The sequence below is a fragment of the Mytilus californianus genome, unplaced genomic scaffold (assembly GCF_021869535.1).
Source record: "Mytilus californianus isolate M0D057914Y unplaced genomic scaffold, xbMytCali1.0.p SCAF_5, whole genome shotgun sequence".
NCBI lineage: Eukaryota > Metazoa > Mollusca > Bivalvia > Mytilida > Mytilidae > Mytilus > Mytilus californianus.
The window spans coordinates 83,664,552-83,682,792 of NW_026262701.1; the positions used below are offsets into that span (position 1 = coordinate 83,664,552).

General features: G+C 35.5%; 1 long non-coding RNA gene across 1 annotated transcript; it reads right to left on the minus strand.

Annotated features, from left to right (window-relative positions):
- Positions 1-13,412: 13,412 nt before the first annotated feature.
- On the minus strand, positions 13,413-15,031 carry LOC127703227 (uncharacterized). Its single transcript, XR_007982827.1, has 3 exons — positions 14,393-15,031; positions 14,027-14,133; positions 13,413-13,565 (listed from the first exon to the last, which is right to left on the minus strand). It is a non-coding gene; the product is annotated as an uncharacterized LOC127703227 (long non-coding RNA).
- Positions 15,032-18,241: the final 3,210 nt, after the last annotated feature.

An 18,241-nucleotide genomic window follows, 5' to 3' on the forward strand; every position in this document is an offset into this window, starting at 1 on the left:
CCTCTTGCTTGTATAAACGTTTGCTCAATCTTAATTACAATGCTTAGGCAACATTTACACAATCAAGGCCAACCACACCTTTTAATTACAAGCATTAGGAAATTAGCTCTGATGACGTTTAATTTATTAGTATGCGATGTAGATTTAGACCGAAACAGAAACTTTGCTTTTCCGGTGACGTGGATTGGCTTAACTGTCCAAGATATATGTATTTAATGATGACGTGTCATAGGAAAGACTTAATTTTATCCTACATATAGATCAGGACAAATTATTTGAGAAAATAGAATTGACTATATTAGCAATAAATACCATGTTTAAGGAATTTATTGATATATTACCTCAGACTTTCACTCACTAAGTATGCATATATAGTCAATCCTTCTGACTTCATAAATTTTGTTAGAGAGTCGGCTGAATTAAGATTTTATATAATGAAAATTAATTAATTTCCTTCTGTTAAAATACATCGCATATACAATAGAAATGAATCGCCCTACAGTGAAAATGAAAGTCTAGTATCATTATTCGACATTAAACATGAATCGCATAACGAAAACAGCATAGTGGAATTTGATTCAATATCAACAAGCTGAATAAGAAAACCTGTTTTAAGTTAAACAACATTAATAATTGTGTTAAAAGGTACATTTTTCTGCAAATGAAACTTAACTGCTACTTTTAAATCTCTTGCACGCTCTGTTCGTGAACTATTCTTAATATTTATCTATTTGTGTATCAATTTTGCACCTGGATGGCTGTAGGCGCGAGGAAAACCCATACACATTTATATATTATTTCTTATTTTATTCAAAAATCTTGAATTTGTCGTCTGTTTATTTATCATTCTACATCAGAAATTCATCACGGATACAGTAAAAATAACATTTTAGGATTCGCACATTACATACACTGTATATTATATCGTATATGTCTGATTATACCAATATCGAAAAATTAAGTATTTTTACATATACTGATAAGTTGAATTGTGCTTTTTAAATTATATGTATATCTTTCCGTTCGTCCTGCAATTCCGCTCATTTATCCTTGTGAGTGTCTGTGTGTGTGTTTGTGTATACAAAGAAGATGTGGTATGATTGCCAATGAGACAACTCTCCACAATTGACCAATTGACACAGAAATTAACAACTATAGGTCACCGTACGGCCTTCAACAATGAGCAAAGCCCATACCGCAAAGGCCCCGAAATGACAAATGTAAAACAATTCAAACGAGAAAACTAACGGCCTAATTTATGTACAAAATAATGAACAAAAACAAATATGTAACAAAGCAACAAACGACTACCACTGAATTACAGGTTCTTTACTTGGGACAGGCACATACAGAATGTGGTGGAGTTAAACTAGTTTGAAGGCGTCAACCTTCCCCCTAACGTGGGCCAGTGGTGTAACAGAACAACATAAGAACAACTATCTACTGGATTCCGAAGCTGCACAAAACTCCTTACAAATATAGATTTGTTTCGTCTTCAAGCCATTGTTCCACTACTAAACTATCTATTCTACTTACTAGTACACTTGGTACAATCAAAAACCTGGTAATAAATTGTTCAAATAAGGCCTTTGAAAATAGTGGAATTAATTACTTTTGAAGTGTCAAAAATTCGTTGGAAGTACTTGATAAATTGCATGCTAATATTTGTGATTTCGAATCTGTTCAAAGTTTAGATTTTTCTACCCTATATACCACGTTGCCTCATAATCTTATTAAGAAAAAAATCACACACCTGATTAAATGGGCATTTAAACAGTCGGAATGCGAATATATATGTTCAAACTCGTTTAGGTCATTTTTTAGTAACAACAAACAAAAGAACTATGTCAATTGGACCTGCTTTGATACTATAACTGCCCTTGAATTTTTACTAGATAACATTTTTGTTCGCTATGGAGATTCCGTATATCGTCAGATTATCGAAATTCCCATGGGTACTAACTGTGCACCACTTATTGTGGACCTGTTTCTGTATTGTTATGAGTTATAATTTATGACTAAAATCAGCAAACACCCATCGAAACAACATCTGATTAAAAAATGTAATAACACTTTTAGATATTTAGATGATATATTGGCTCTCAATAATGACGACTTCAGTATGTAAAGCTAATACTAACAATGAACACTGCCCTTTCCTGGATCTTGATATCTTTATCTTTAACGGGAAGCTTAATACCAAAATTTATGATAAAAGAGATGATTTTTCATTTACTATTGTTAATTATCCATTTTTAGATGGTGACGTTCCCTTGTCGCCATCTTATGATGTTTATATATCTCAACTTGTTCGATTCGCTCGTGTATGTAACAACGTATTTGATTTCAACAAAAGAAATCTCTGTATTACTGAAAAATTATTACACCGGGGTTTTCGATATCACAAACTAGTCAAAACATTTGCTAAATTTTATCATCCGTATAAGGACATCATTCGTAAATATAAATCAACATGCAGACATCTTATACGTTCAGGTATTTCACATCCAATATTTTATGGTAATATTCAAATACAAAGCACAAAAATGTCGGCATTCACCTCAAAAGCTAACCAAACCTTTAAACAGACTTATTCGGAAAGGATATAGTTACGATACTGTTGTCAACTCATTAAGGATTGCATATTTTGGTATTAATATTGATTCACTCATAGGGTCTTTGCTTCGGAAATAAACACATTTATTCTAAAACCAGTTGTTGGCATGATACGGGTTATGTCAGTAACTGCTAGTAGCCCTTTGTTCATTTATGTATCATTGTCATTTTGCTTAGTTTCTTTTGTTACCTATTCTGACATCGGGCTCGGACTTCTTTTAAACTGACTTTTACTGTGCGTATTGCTATGTGTTTCTATATTCTACATTGGCTAGACGTATAGGGGGAGGGTTGAGATCTCACAAAACATGTTTAACCCCGCCGCATTTTTGCGCCTGTCCGGGCCAAGTCAGGAGCCTCTGGCCTTTGTTAGTCTTGTATGTTTTCTAATTTTAGCTATTTATATGTTTTGGAGTTTAGTGTAACCTCCATTTTCACTGAACTAGTACACAATTTTATTTGGGGGCCAGCTGAGGACCACCTCCGGGTGGGGGATTTTCTCGCTGCGTTGAAGACCCATTGGTGGCCTTCGGCTGTTGTCTGCTCTTTGGTCGGGTTGTTGTTTCTTTGACATATTCCCCATTTGATTTTCCATTCTCAATTTTAAACTATAAAAACCAGTTGAAAAAGGCTTAACTCATCAGATGGATACAAATAGAAATACATATAACAAAACCACAAAGTGGATGTGGACGGGTACTTGTACATCCCAACAACAAAAAGACACTTAGAACAGATCATAGAGTACTCTCGGTTACTGACAGCTAGTTCAAAGCCAATAACAACTAATAAAAAAAATCATGCATCTAAGACTAAATGTTATATTTGTCACAAGCATGCTTACTTTGTTACGTGACAATAACACATTAAATTAATAAATTTGAATGTGTAATGTTAACCATGTTAACCGAATAAACGGACTTATCGGACAAACGACAGTATCGTACATGACGGATGATATATGAAGAAAAACACATGTGGAGTAAAATTTGATTAGACATGCAGCAACCTAGCATAACAAAACGCCGAAAAGACATGTAGATGTACCTATCCCATTATGGGGTTTCAGTAGGATATCCTCCTAAGATCACATCACGTTAAAAAATTGCCTCAGGATTAAGCAAACTTGTCTATACTGTTCTAATTAAATTATCTGATTCTAGGATTTGTACATTTTTGAAAGTTCACAGGTCCTTATAAATGAAACGTCAGTTCGCAAGGTCGTCCACCTACCCCCTGAAGTCACAGGTCGGAATTGTCCATGTTAGAGCAAACATTGTATTTCGCCTTATGTGTTTAATTTATCAAAGCAAACCAACGCGAAATTAAACACGAAATGGCATAATCTGTGCACCATAAAAGATCATAAAATATCTTTATATTGTAAGCTTTTACGTCTGTTTGTTTTTCTCACACCGTGATTGTTGTCTATATAATGGAATTCTATGCGACTGTCGTACAAGTGAGAGGTTTCGCTAGCTATAAAACAAGGTTTAATCCACCATTTTCTGCATAAGGAAATGCCTGTACCAAGTCAGGAATATGACAGTTGTTTTCTATTCGTTTGATGTGTTTGAGCTTTTGATTTTGCAATTTCATAAGGGACTTTCCGTTTTGAATTTTCCTTGGAGTTCGGTATTTATTTTACTTTTTACAGGAAAAGGTTATAAAGAAGGCACATAACAAATTCCTAAACATTCGTTATAAATTGGTCTAGTTTAGGATTGTTGAAATTTAAATTCAATCTATTAGAAAACCGTGATATCGTGATTCAAATCTGCAAAATGCTATCGGCATTAATGGAGAACTAGTTTGTTATTTTAGGTCGTTAATAGGTGATATCACGAAAAGTCATCGAGGGTTATCACAAGTACATTATCCAATGTTGTGTTCGTCTGGTACCACTGATCCTCTTGTCCTGAATATGCAGACATGAAATGCAAATTCTCCTTATAAGAAAATAGACGAAAAAAGGCCAGTTGATAACATATAGATCAATTTTGAAGATGAGCTTCCTTAACATGCAAAAACATTAAGTTTGGCATACATTAAATGTTCACTGGTCAAATAAATATCGGAAAAGAGTATTGCTGTACATATCATATTTGTTTTTCGTTTGTTGTTTTGTACCGTAAATCAGGCCGTTAGTTTTCTCGTTTAAATTGTTTAACATTTGTCATTTCGGGCATTTTAAAGCTAGAGTTTTAAAGCTTACGATGCGGTATGGGCTTTGCTCAGTCATTGTTGAAGGCCGTTTGGTTACCTATGGTTGTTAATTTCTATGTCACATTTGCAATCATACCCGTGACATCTTCTTATTTTTATACGTATTATATACTGTATTAAAAGAACACTTGTACTATAGTTAAGCATCGTACATAGCTATTGATTTTGATGTATCAAGACATTTTAATAGACATAAGACATTTTAATGTTTTCTACGACCAGGGGAGGTACATTGATTTGAGTATTACTTACTTAGATTTCGTTCTCTTTTCTTTTTAAGAATTTCGTTTTTGTGCTTTGTTGACCAGACCTCAAACGGTGTTTAGTTTTATTTCTATTAGTTCCCAGAATGATCAATGTGACAAGACCTGTATTCATCTTCCCAAAAGTTAGCTCCCTTTATATGAAATAAATAGGATTATTTGGGTGATCGTTCAGAAGTTTATTTATTTCTTATTGAAATGTCAGCGAGCGGTTGAATGAAAAAAGAAAAAGAAAAAAAGATTTATATCAAACAGAACGCAAACTTTCTTCTCAGTATTGCATTATTTTTATACAAGAAAAAAGTAATCCCTGTTACAGTGAGAAAGCCACACGTCAGTCTCCTTCCATATGACGTAACGGACAGGAATTCAAGGGCGACAATCGCGATTTTTACATAGACGGCGACAGTATCGCACCATCTCGGTAATTTGTTTACATCGTGTACGTTTGATTTTTCAAGAAATTTATTATTAAAGACAATTAAACTTTCATCATTTCATCATCAATTAGTTATATAGGTAAGTCTAACAGGTGACCATGCCATTTTTTTTATCTTAGGAGATTTTATTTTACAAGAAACAAACATCTGAAAATGGCAAGTGACTTTGTTGTTTTGGAAGATAAAAATATGGCGGGTGTTTTCCCCTTCTGAAAATAACTGACACATTTGCATCCTAATGGCTATTTAAATATAAAATGACCAAAAATAGTATCTATAATGATGGGAGTCCCTAAATATTTGCATAACTACCCATCACTCCGTGTCCAAATGGGGTGTGCCAAATTGCAACTGAGGCTGCGAAAGGGAAGCACATAAATCGACGCCATTTGTCAACAGATCCACATGAATAGTAGGTTTCTGTGCTCACAAAATCCTAGTAATATCCTTTTAATTGGTTAGTAGAAAGATATAAACAATATCCATAACACAATTTTATTGATCAGATCGGTTTATGCCAAATTAGGGCTATATATTTGCCCCTTTTTCGATGCTGAAATTTCCAGACCACATGTAAATAAACGCCCCTTTCCCAGCGTGAGACTTCAATTTTAAATAAAACTTTAATTTTGGCCTGTCAATGCCGGTTAACATTTATATTTTAGTTTATTTATAACGGTTGTGTAAAGCATTTGTGATCATTTGTTTGATTCTCTCGAATAGTAAAAAGGTTAGTAATGCATGGTTCAATGAGTGTGTGACAAAAAAAATAACAACAGAATAGAGAACTATGGCTAAAAGTATAAAGAATATAGAGAAAAATTGACTAAAAAATATAAGGAATAGAGAATAATGTTTTGCTTGTTTTTTGAGAAAAGAGAATGATGGGCAAAAAGTATAAAGAATAGAGACAAATTACCTTAAAGATTTAATAATATAGAAATGGAGGACACCCCATCCAGACCCTTGTTTATGTGAACAACTACCATTTTTAGGCAGTTAAGCTGCCTTATGCGAGCACCCTAGATTTGTGTTCTAACCAAAAAAAAGCTGAAATACGTGCCATTGTTATTATCTTGCTGGCTATTATGTTATTGTAATGAATATTGTATTTTGATATTCTCCTTTTTTTTCAAGATTTTATATGTATTTGTATGTATTTACAGTTATAGCAATAGTGTTATCATTTACTTTGCTCTTTTTAAGGTGGGGTTAACAAGTTTCATCATTCATATATAAGTTTGTCAGTTATAATTAGTCAGCCCACTGTTTTTAAAGGTTGTTCTTTGTTTCATAAATGTAATCTAACTATCAATGACAGACATTTCCTGTTTTGTTGACCTAGTTTGCAGAGCCCTACCAGGTGCCCTACCAGCCCTACCACTGGAGCTGTAGTGCCCTACCAGGTGCCCTACTAGCCCTACCAGTTATTTGTCACTTTTTCATTGGTTAAGGGAGTTAAGTGTTTTATGATTATTCAGGTTAATTGGGGGAGTATAAATAGGGAGGTTAGGCATTATTTTAGACAGTAATAGTAAGAAGTCAAGAGTTTTGTAGTCTGTAGGGTGAATTTATTGTAATACCGTCCGTTTACTATGCATTGTTAAATTGCGTATATTCCACATGTTTTTTAATACAAGTTGAACTTATCATTGACTTCGAGTATCTTTTAGTTATACACTACTCAAGGATCCACTTATAATTTATGTGACCAGGAACATTCTCAGTACAACGCTACCTGATTCATGAAACTTAACAATACTTGGAGGATCAACCTGAGAGAAAGCGGAGTACCACAGGAGTATTAGGAAATTGCCATCACTTTCATTCGTCGTCGTCAGGTTCAGGCATTCCTAGTTCCCCCAGTTACCCGACAGTCCTCTCTTTGTCGTCACATTGGTGGCAGCGGTGGGATTTTTATTGAGTGACTTTGATAACTTTAATGACATTCAGTTGTGATATTTTTCTCTTGGATTTATTGTTATGGAAACTCCAAGGATTATATGGAGGTCATCTACTCGGGCTCCAAGGTCCGTTGAGGTAAGACAAGATAACTGTAGATCTAGATTATTTTCACCTGCAGACTCGGGAGTTGAGGTTTCACCATTCCCCATGACTCCTCTGGATGCACACTCTGGGAAGAAGGCAGGCGACCCGAGTATTCGGAAGTTTATGCATTCATCACCCAGGAGCTACCAGGGTATGGAAGTTGTTGGTGCGGTCAATGGTTTGGAGACCAAATGTAGTTGGGGTTGGTTTTGGTCCGTTTGGATTTGCCTTCTTGTTGTATGCAGTGGCTGTGTAGTTTTCGTGTGGGTGTATTTTCCGGAGAATAAGGTTGTCCGACGGTCCCAGGAATATGACTGGTCTTTTTATGATTATTGGGCTCCTTGTTTCGACGGTAGGCATCAAGATTGTTTGGCGCTCTAGTAAAAACGGTGAACGCCATATGTCCGACTTGATGTATGCTGAGAATGGTATTTTCCCTGATATAAATGGGGATCAATGTGTTAGTGAAAACCGTGATCAACCATGCGACAGAGAAGATTGCACTATTGGTGCCTCGATTCCTTTATTTAGGCAGTCGAAGCCCTCACAATGTGCTGATGGAGCTGAAATGGTGGTGAATGCGAACGATGTGGCAGAGCGTGAACGGTGTGTCCCTTCGCTGGTGTCACACCGGGATGCTTTGGCTCCATCTTATATGGCAGCTAGTATCCCACGTTCCGGATCATCACATCAACCAGAATACCCTGTTCGTAGAACATTCTCTGGAGTCAACGAAGACGTCTGGAATGAATTTCTGCAGTATTTCGAGAACATCGCCGAGCTCAATTCTTGGGATCCTGAAAAATCAAGACGGGTACTTCTCAGCACTCTTAGAGGACAAGCCGAAACTTTTGCATACGGGTTGCCATTGGTATTTCAGCGAGATTATACGAGGTTGAGGCAAAAGATGGAGGAAAGGTTTGGCCATACAGCCATGAAGGAGAAGTATATAGCCGAAGCTAAGATGAGGAGAAGACGGGATAAAGAGTCCTTGCGAGATTTTGGACAGGCGCTTGAAGATCTATGCAGGAGAGCTTACCCGGGGAATCCTGATATAGTTGAAGAAAATGCTGTGAAAGCTTTTCTGGACAAGTGCGGTCAGTCTGAGGACTTTCGCCTGGCCGTTAAAAGGACAAGGCCTAAAAATTTGCAAGAAGCAGTTATAAATGCAATGCAAGAGGAATGTCTAAGAGTAGGAGAAAAGGATTTAGTTAAAGATAAGCCTGTTAATAGGCCTATATATGAAGTGAGACATAGAGATAATATGATGATAGATGCCAGTGAACCTCCAAGGGCGGGTTCTACTGAGCAAACAAATGATTATGAATATAATAGAGGGGTCAGCCGAGGAAGATATAATTGGAATAATACTGGTAGGGGGTCCCGCGGGAGACCCTTTAATCGAGGCTTTATGAGAGGTAGGGGAGGTGCCCACGGTTTGGTAGAAGCCAAACAGACCATGGAGGCGGACAAGAGCCGGCACCATTGTCCGTTGGAGCCGAGCCGAGTCCGTTAAACTAGATGTGACCGATACTGAGGGCCAAGTATCGGTTACCCAAAGGAGGCCTAATAAAGAAGTTAATGTAAAAGTAAAGAGAAGATGGAGGAAGAGGAGAAAGGTGAAGTTTAAAGAAGACTCGGATGTTATTGTAAAAGAAACGAGTAGCAGTGACGGTCATGCAGTTGAGACGTCGAGGGAAACTGGAACTCCTACTGATAGTCCTTCCCCAAAAGTTAAAGTAAGAGGAATTGCTAATATGGTTGTGAAAGGACAGATCGAGGGCACGACAGTCGAATGGAAAATAGATACTGGTGCCATGAGTACTTTCATTACCAATGAAACGTTTGACTTAATATTGGACAAACCCATGTTAAGCCCAGTTGATAGTCATTTTGTAGCTGCTAATGGACAACCACTGAGGTGTCTTGGTAAAGCAGAGATGATGATAACGTTTGGGGAGAATGTTTTCGAACATGAGGTTATTGTTGGAGGAGTTAGAAACAACTTAATAGGAGAGGATTTCATCTCAACTCATCGTTGTACCTGGGATCATGACGAGTCCAGTTTTGTTATTAAAGGTAAGAGAATACCTTTGGAAGGATCGAAAGAGGCCAAGTCTAGGAGAGTTATAGCATTGGAGACTGTTATGGTACCGCCGAGACATGAAGCTGTAATCAAGTCGGGATTAACGAACAAGGCTAAATATCGTAGTGCATCCAGTTCCTTGGGTATCTTGACGCCCGAGCGCCCTTTTCTGGAGCGGCTTGGGCTGGCGTTGGCAAAAACGTTAGTTGATTCAGCAGATGGAGTGGTGTATACCCGAGTGTATAACCCTGGTTCTTCAGATGTTATTGTATATAGGCATACACACCTGGCATTGTTTACGCCCGTGTGTCGAGTCGGGCCGGTTATAGATATGAATGAAATGTCGAACATTTGTGAGGTTGAAGTGGATGCTTCAAGGAGCACGGGCAATATACCTGAGCACCTGCGTCCAATGTTTGAGATTGGTTGTAGGAATTTAGATGAAAAACAAGTGGAATTGTTTAAGAATTTTCTAGGTGCCAATCAGGAATGTTTTGCCCAACCAGGTGAGGTTGGTCGGACCAATATGGGCACCCACAAAATAAAACTTAGAGACGATAAGCCCATTAGAGAACCACCTAGGAGGATCCCCATGTACAAGAGGCAGGCATTGGAGGATGAAGTAAAGACGTTAGAACAGAAAGGTCTTATTGAAAAATCCGAAAGCCCGTGGTCATCACAAGTTGTGATGGTACAGAAGAAAGATGGGTGTTGGCGGATGTGCGTAGATTACCGAAAACTGAATGAAAAGACCATAAAGGACGCCTATCCCCTAACAAGGATAGACGAAAATTTAGATACTCTCGGAGGGGCTGAGTGGTTTTCCTCGCTGGATCTAGACATGGCCTACCATCAAGTGCCAATGGTAGAGGAAGATAAACAGAAGACTGCCTTTGCTACCCCTAGAGGGGGGCTGTACCAGTTTACGACTATGCCGTTTGGTCTCTGTAATGCGGCTAGTACTTTTGAAAGAATTATAGAAAAGACCTTGTTTGGGTTACAATGGCGAGTTGCCGTACTATATCTCGATGATATAGCAGTATTTGGCCAATCGTTCCAAGAACACCTTTCGAATCTTCAGAAAGTTTTTGGTCGACTAACAGAAGCAGGTCTGAAGTTAAAGCCGAAGAAGTGTCATATGTTGCAAAAAGAAATATCCTTTTTGGGGCATATTGTATCCACTGAAGGGGTTAAGACAGACCCAGCTAAAGTAGTTGCAGTTAAGAATATGAAACGACCTGCGACAGTGACACAAGTTCGTAGTTTCCTTGGTTTAGCTTCCTACTATAGGAAATATGTGAAGGACTTTTCGAAAATTGCGAAGCCTCTGCCCCAGCAAACAATTCAACATTTTAAAAACGTTTTAAAAATGTTTTGTTTTGGTTTCTAAAATGTTTTATTAAAACGTTTTAAAAACCAAAATTTGTAGACTCTTATAAATGTTTCAAAAACATTTTGAAGAAACGTTATTTTGGAACATTCAGAAAACGTTGAAATAAAGTTTTATGAAAAACGTTTCTGTCAACCTCCAACAAACGTTTTCAATACATTTGTGTAACAATGATGCATTAGTGCGACCACCATTACTTTGGTTTAAAAATATATATTTGATTGTGCACGTGTTTAGTTGAAGAAAAAGCAACATCTCCATAAGCTTGGATGGATGGTTGGTTGTTTAACGACCAGTGGCAAGTCAGATGCATATTCTGGATGAGAACATGATTATTAAAAATTAATACCCTGTCTTGTAATACACCAACATGTTGTGCCAGATTTTTTGGTTCTAGCCCACAAGGCAAGTTTGCAGGATGACATGTCACATTATTCTGACTACGGGCCAAGAAGTCTTTGCTCTAACTCATTTTGGGGAGAAGCAACAAATAATAATTTTATTGTCATTGGTTTGGCCCGGCCGAAGTTCCAACCCACAACCTCCGCACTTGAGGCGACGACACTGACCATTACACCAAAGCTCTAAAGGAAGATATTCTTTATAAAAAAAACTATGCCAAAGCAAAGCTTGTCAACCTCTGTTTAAACTTGGTCCTGTGACCTTGAAAGTCAATTCAATAAGGTTCTTGCATTGACAAGGAGATAACATATCTCTTAAACCGAGAATTTGACATATTATCATAATAACTTCAATCAATGATCTAGTTTATAACCAAAGCTTCAAATGTTGCAGAAATTGGAATATAAATCAAATATTTTATTGTCTTATAAACTTTACAGTTTGTGACCAACATGTATTAACACAATAAACATATATACATACATATCAAACAAACACAATAAAAACAGCATCAAAATTTATAAAAACAAACAAGTTGTTAAGAGTCCCTTGCCCTCAGTTCTAATGACTTTTTCAAGAAGGATCCTAACTTATTTGTTTGTAAAGGCGTTGCTGGATTTAGTAAATAATGAATTTTTTCTTCTTCATTTAAATTATTAAAGTTATTATTTTCAGTACATATGTGTTCAAAAAAGGCATTTCTTAGTGTTTTATTATAATCACAATAGAGTAAAAAATGTTTCTCATCCTCTAGTATTTTACATTTATGACAAAGTCGTTCCTCTCTTGGGATTTTAAAATATCTCCCCTTTTCAATTAAGAGGGAGTGATCACTTAGTCTAAATTTAGTGATCAATCTCCTTATCTGAAAATTAGATATATTTAGATAAGATTCTAGTTTGCAATCCTTTTTAAGTTTTTTATATAGATAAAATTTACTTTTATCATCAATGTTTTCAAATTTAGTTTCAATTAAATCTTCATATCTATTTTTCATTTTTAACTTTATATCGTTTTTTATTTTATTTACATCTTTTATGTCCTTACAATTAGAAAAAATATTAAGGTCAATATTAGTCTCTTCAACAATATTCTTTGCATATGTATACCATGAATAAGTTCCAGTTAAATCTAGAGACTGTGCTAGAGAAAAAGCTTCCTTTATCAATGGATTAATATTATTATTATATAGTCTAGCTAAATATAAAAGGGTTTGTGTTTTAATAAAACATTCTATAGGCAATCTTCCTAATTCAACTCTTGCCCCTAAATTGGATGCATTTTTTCTTATTCCTAGAGTAGATTTACAAAATTTAAGATGCATATTTTCAATAGGGGTTTTGTCTGTAAAATCAAGTTGATTAATTTGTTTTCCTGAAGATAAGGCTCTGTTTTTGGCTCTATGAAAAGAAATATATGTATCTAAATATGTTACTTCTGAATTATAGGTCATAATTGGTTTTACTAAAGAATCAAAAAGGTTATTTGCTACTTTTATAGGTAGATTATTCAATGATTTAGTATAGGATTTTATTGCAAAAAATACTTTTTTTGCCTTTTTTGTCAGCCCTAAGGTACTTTGTGATAAATTTCCATTACATTTTATCAACATTCCCAAAAATGAATATTCTGATACGCTCTCTATGGCTTCATTCTCATAGTAAATATGTGATGTTTCACCATTTTGTTTGGACTGACTGAAAATCATGGATTTTGTTTTGTTTGTATTTAAAGAGAGTTGCCATTTGTTGCAATATAATTTAACATTATTTAAACTGTTTTGAAGACCCTCTTTCGATTCTGACAGGATCAAAAGATCATCTGCAAAAAGGAGGCATCCCACCTTACTATTTATAAGCTTAAGGGGACTTGAATCATTTCCCTCAAAATTTTTTACAATATCATTTATGAAGACATTAAATAAAGTTGGGCTGAGGGTATATAGTTTTATAAACATCTTTAATCACTTTGCAACAAAAAAAAAACAGTATTGACAGGACTAAAATCAGTAGAATCAATGTACTTTTAAACAGATTTATTTGTTCAGACTCCAATTCTTCTTGCGCAATCGTCTGTCCTTTTCTTACAGGTTTCTGAAATGATCAAAAGCAATTTGTTAACGATATCAGTACGCCCAAGTACACTGTTTAGCATATAACTCTTAACCCCAGTTAGTTGTTGTACTCCCTTTTAATCAAGCTATTTCATTAAATCTATAAAGAGGAAATTATGCTATTTTTTGCAATCCAAGTAATTATTAAGATAGGCAAAAAACATAAATAATATTTAACATGTCAAAAGCAATTGCTACAAATGTAAATCTCAATGTTTTACTTGCAGGATAAAGACAATAATTCCATCGTCAAGAACATAACAATGTATTATTCTAATGTCTCTAAATAAACAGAAGTTCTGCATGGTTGGCAAATGTTATATTGCTATAAGTGGCTCATAAATTTGTGTATAGATATTCAAATTGCAAAAGTAAACTTTTAAATAAATAAAACCTTCCACTTAAACGTATATTAAGATATTTTATTCAATTGAAAAATACCTTATATTTTGGTCCTCCTGGTTTGTGTGGGGCCTATTTTAGGATTTCAATTAAGACTCCCTCCATATCGGAAACCTTGGATTTTGGGAACACTCTTGTACAACTTTCTGAAAAAGTATTACAGAATTAAAAAGATATATTTCATTATTATTTTTAACTTCTTTAAACTTTTATATATATATATATATATATATAAAAACTTTATGTAACTTTACACTCTGTTTCTACCTAAAATAATAAGTGAGAAACATTATATTCATATTCATCATATGAATTCTTTTTGAGATTAAAGTCAGATAAAAAATCCAATCTATATTAATGGCACTTGCTTTTAAATGTTCCGACATATTTTCTTAATCAACTTACTCATGATTATCCTGCACAAAGGGTGACCTGTGAATGCCTCTTTTCCCTTTTGCCCCTTCAGACTGTATTTGGTCCATAACTGATTAGTGCCACACTTCTTCATCATCCTTCCTATACAGTTTGAAGGGCTGTGACCACCCTGTGACACCAAATACTGGACCTACAAAATTACAATTTAGTCCCGTTGTTATTTATTTTTCGTGAAATCAAATATTTGTTTTATAAATAATCGTGTCCATGAACCAATCTTAGCAAAACCTACTAATATTATTATTTTATTTCTTGTCCGTATCGAGTTTCTATAATGATTTTCCATGTATCGCTGTGTATACGTTATATGCAATTTTATATGCATTTGAATGTTTGTCTTCAATTACAGGTTTATTCTATTAATGCATGATTTTTTTATTCATATATATAGCATGTTTCGCTTATATATATTTACTTTAAATTAATATATATTATCTTTAACTGTTAAAATCTGATTTGACCTTTTCTCGGTAGATTGTTCTGGTGTTACATTATAAACTTTTACACATCTATTTATTTGAAAGGATTTTCCCAACGTAAATGATCTGTGGTAATCAACACTGGTCGTATATGAATTTCTTTAATTGATGATATTACACCTGGTGTTTCGGATATCATTCAGTTCAAGTTCGACCAAGGTCGTTCATCCTCGTCAGGTGCCCTTGCGTAATATTTTTATTTACTATAAAATTTGATTATGATTACTTTTTAACTATAATCAATATGTTTCTATCGTGTAACATATCAAATGCAGTTACATTTTGTGGTAATACTGAATTGTTCATGACTGGCAAGTTACAATTAATTTTAGTCAGACATAATCACAAGATATTTTGTAAAATGAGGCCCAGCACTGGCAGCACGGCTATGGGTAGTCCAAAAACAAATATGACGTCTTGAAAGGATATTTTTGATTTTTGCTGTTGCTACGAAGTTGGAGGAGGGCGTCCACATTTTTTTTGTCAAATAAGAAAGCCTTACAAAACGTCATTATTATTTGACTACGCTCTGGGTAGTTTAAATGATTAATTATGCTGTCTTCGGAGGCTTGTTTTTATTTAACTCGTGTAAAAGTCAGACCAGTAGCCCACGAGGCATGACAAATTGACACGTGATGGCATCATGCAGTGGTAAATGTGAATTTATGCCTGTACTGTAGTAGTTAAATCTGTTAATCATGTAAATAGACCATGCAAATCATACGAATGTCATGGAGAAAATAATGCAGTAATTTGTCTCAATTTCTTCAAAATACATCGAATGTTTATTGTTCATAGACTGAACGCTATTCTGTAGAACTGCTCTTCTAGCATGTCTAGTGTCGTTGTTTTCCCAATTTAAAAAAGGCGGCGAGAGTATCCGGAAGTTTCGAACAAATTTTATCTAATGAAGAATTCTGCTTTAATACAAATTATTGTCGTAAATAATACATGTTCTCAATTAAAATGTCTATCTACGAATATGATAATACTTTAGAGATGCGATAAATGGAAATATAGAAATAAAATACGAAACTAACTAATAAGTTACAACTGGTTCCCGGTTCTACAGAAAAGAAACCAGTTATTAGAATTCAAGAATAATTTTTTTGACATAACATATCATCATATCGACAGATCGCAGATGACTTTTTGTAAATTAAAAATTAAAAGTAATTATTAAAAACTAAAATATTGCGGTGATATGGGAAACATGATTTATAAAGTTTTTCTATACTTATTAAAAAACATTTTTGAAACATTATTAAAAAACAAAATTAAAAACGTTGTTTTAAAATGTATTATTTATGTTCATCAAAAACATTTTTGAAAAAATGTTTTTTTTACGTTTAAAAAATGTTTGCAGAAACATTTCTACTATAGTTACAGAAAACGTTTCAATTTAACCTTTTAAAAACATTTCTTAAACGTTCTTTCGACACTAACTTATTTGAAACCTTTAAAAAACGTTTCTAAAATGTTCTGTGTTTGGTGGGCATGTTTGACCTTACAAAGAAAAACCAGAAATTTGCTTGGAACAAAGATGCAGAAGCTGCTTTCCTAGGACTGAAAAGTAGGTTAATTTCGGCACCTATATTGGGATTTCCGCAGGCTGATGGGTCCGAGTTTATACTGGATACTGACGCCAGCGCCTATGCCATTGGAGCCGTTTTATCCCAAATTCAGGACGGGAAAGAGAGAGTAATTGCGTACGGTAGTAGGTGCTTGGATAAGCCGGAACGCAACTATTGCGTGACAAGGAGGGAAATGCTCGCTGTTGTTTATTTTACCAAGTATTTTAAACATTATCTTTTAGGACGTCCGTTCCGTATAAGAACCGATCATGGGTCCCTGACGTGGCTTCAGAATTTTCGGGAGCCCGATGGGCAGATACATCGATGGATTCAGCAACTGAGCCAGTTTCACATGAAAATTGAGCACAGGCCAGGAGTACGCCATGGGAACGCAGATGCGATGTCGCGGCTAGTAACTGATAATGGAGAATTTTGTAAACAATGTGAGATGCCTTGGGGTTATGGCTACGAGGGTCCGATTGAAACAGAAATTAAATATATGAAAGAGGGCGATAAGAAAAGCATAGACGTAGTTTCTGAAAACTCAGATAGTCATGACGACCACACGAGACCAAGCTTTGACCGTGTAGGAAATAACAATACAGATGTAGTAGTCGATCCTGATTCAGGAGAATCTCCTTTAGTTAGGAGGGGACGAAAGAGCAACAGACCAAAAATCGCCGAGCAAAAGCCGATGCCAAATATAGATCTGAGTTTAGAGGCAGTAATTAAGAGCCCGACAAGAAGCTGATGTTATTTTAGGGAAAATTTTGAACTTTAAAAATAAAATCGAGAAGCCCGCCTGGGAAGAAATTTGCGGTTATGGTTTGAATTTAAAATTTTGGTTAGCCAAATGGGAGCTTTTGGAAATTAGAAATAATGTATTGTGTTTGAAATGGGTTGAAATGGCCCAACAGGCCCGATGGAAGATTTGTGTGCCCGAGTCGTTAGTAGATCCTATTCTCTGGTATTTACACGATGCTCGAACGGGTGCACATTTAGGAATAAAGAAAACTTACGAAAAGGCGAAGCTATCTCCCTTCTACTGGCGAGATATGCAGGGATCTATTAAGTTATATATACAACAGTGCGAAATATGCGGGGAACGCAAAAGCCCGATGGCCAAGAAACGTCATCAGATGAAGTCGTACGTAGTTGGTGCCCCATTCGAACGGATAGCGAGCGACATTGCTGGCCCTTTTCCTACATCGATTAATAAGAATAAGTACATTTTGGTAATAGGGGATTATTTTTCGAAATTAACAGAAATTTATGCCATGCCTGATATGCGAGCAGAAACCGTTGCGGATATTTTATTTAGGGCATGGGTAAAGAGATACGGTTGCCCGGTGGAAATTCACTCCGACCAAGGTCGACAATATGAGAGTGCTGTTTTCAGAGAGTTATGTCAGTTATTAGAAATAAATAAAACTAGAACGACACCCCTTCACCCAAGATCCGATGACATGATTGAAAGAATGAATAGGACCGTCAATGATATACTTTCGAAGTATATTAAGAAACACCAAAAAGATTGGGATGAACATTTAGACTATATTGTTATGGCTTATAACGCAACACCCCACGAAAGCACTGGTATTACACCTCACCGCATGATCTACGGTCGGGAGATGTCGTTTCCATTAAATTTAATGACTGAGACTGTCTCGGATGACAATGAAGAAGAAAACTTTATTTCTGAGTATGTTAATAAACTTGAACATAAATTAAGGGAAGCACATGAGTTAGCCCGTAATAATTTAAAG